This window comes from Alligator sinensis, unplaced genomic scaffold (assembly GCF_000455745.1).
Source record: "Alligator sinensis unplaced genomic scaffold, ASM45574v1 scaffold519_1, whole genome shotgun sequence".
NCBI classification, from domain to species: Eukaryota; Metazoa; Chordata; order Crocodylia; family Alligatoridae; genus Alligator; species Alligator sinensis.
This window is the reverse complement of record NW_005842187.1, coordinates 275,783-277,880: the sequence shown is the minus strand read 5'-3', so window position 1 is coordinate 277,880 and position 2,098 is coordinate 275,783.

Genomic DNA, 2,098 nt, shown 5'->3' with positions numbered 1-2,098 from the left:
AGGGAAAGAAGACATTTCTTTAAACCCAAAGCCAACAAACAATTGCATATTTTTATATGGTTCATAATTAACTTGTGGATCTCACTGCCACCAGACTTTATTGGGGATACGAGTTCAGGGGGATTCAAGTCTAAACATTTATATGGACACAGTAAGATATGCAAGTTTAGATTAGGAAGAGCATTTTATATAAGAAGGGATTTAAAACCTCAAATTTAGGAAGAAACAGGTGCTATAAGGAAATTATTCTGTAACTGTTCTCTTCCGAGTTTCTTATCCCTTCCTCTAAGGCATCAAGTACTGCCGATGGTGTGAGACTACTAATTTGTTATGGCATGGCAGTTCCTGCATTCCTAAGAGCATAGTATTCTTTATTATTTCTAATATCTGTGTCATTCTATTCAGTTCTTAATGGCTTTAAATGATGTGGTTGTAAATAAGCCTTATGAATGAATTAACTAATTTGTTCAACACTTTGGAGTATTTCTTGCTTAGACAGAAGGCCTTAAGACTGCTGCTGTGAATCAGGAGTTACGTGCAGTGGACAACTAGATTTTCATCAATAGAAAACTAGAAAAATTAGATCCATAGGGAAGAGAGATGGACCTGAATCAAAACCCATGTTCAGACTCACTGTAATGGGATCCAAAGCCAGACCCAGCAGCATGAAAAAACATGCTAATGCACAGTAGAATAGCCTACTGCACATTACGCATCACAAAAAAGCCACTCGCTTTCGCTACTTCACATTAGTATAGCTTAATGCACCTTTGTGTAGTATCATAGGGTACCTGTACATGAGTATGAAGACTGCTCCAACACGCTGCAATTAATCGAGTCTACTGGAGTGTGGTAATGATATGCTTTAGTTCAAGCACCCCCGCTGCCATTTTTAAACATGGGAACACTGATACACAAGATGCCTTCTTCTCAGAACCAGTGTAATTAAAGAGCCACATTCCAGCCCCCCCCAGGCATGTGTAAAAGTGCCCTCATGTTAGAGGTACTAAACTTAATGCCCAGTAGCAAAGGTGCATTAACGAATGTGTAGATAGACCCAGTTATACCTTCATGCAACTTGAGTAACTGAAGTTGTATTTATTTAACCAGGGGGTAACAGAAAACGAGTATTGGCCCACTGTTTCCAATCCCCAGACTGGAATAAGTATTGTTTTATCAGCAAAATATGCCTGTTTGGTCCTCTCTTGGCACTAAAACTGGGTACCAACTTTTTTACAGGAGTCCCTTGGTTGGGAGCTGGAATTGTGAGTAAACGTTTGGTTTTTCAGAGGACTGTAACAGCAGCAATTAATGTAATAGCAGAGCTTTCACTCTTTACTGCTTTATATATGTTGCTAAGCAACTTGTTGGGAAACAGGACCACCACTGACACCCAGATTTGTCAGTGAAGGTAGACGGATGCTTGCAATTATCACTTCACCTTGTTCTCCTTTTCTTTTCTTTCTTCCCACTTGTATCCTTTGCCTTCCATAGTCTTGGGATTGAAGCAATGGATGGGTTCTCTGCAGCTCTGTACAGACTCTCTGGGCACATCTACATGTTCATTAATGTCCCTTAGATACTGCCCATTTAGTTTAGTACTCCCTTAATAAAGTACTAACTAAACGCGCAGTAACTTGAGTTACTCCACAGTAGTGCTGGCGCATGGTTATTTTGTAACACTTCCTGCGCATTAGCCTAATAACGCTGCACAGTAGGCTATTAGCATGCTTTTTAACCATCATGCTGCTGTGCAGTGTTACTAGGCTAATGCACAGTAAACGTCTCATGTAGACATGCCCCCCTGTGTGATAATGGGCAAGAATAACTGTTCTTTCTTTCTTTCTTTTGGGTGTCATATTATGTCTCTGTCTCCTCTCTCAAACTGCCCAGCCCCAGAATCTGCCAGCAGTACCTCCTCTCTTGCCAATACCTTTGAGAGTTTCTTGACCTTCATTTCCACTCAGTACAAACCACTCTCTCATTAGAAAAGCTTAGCCAAGGAGTTGTGTTTGCACTTCGGGATGTCACCCTGACAGAGCTTTTCCCACTTACGCAAGCCTATGCTATGGATGGTGATGGTGAAGGATGTGTTAGA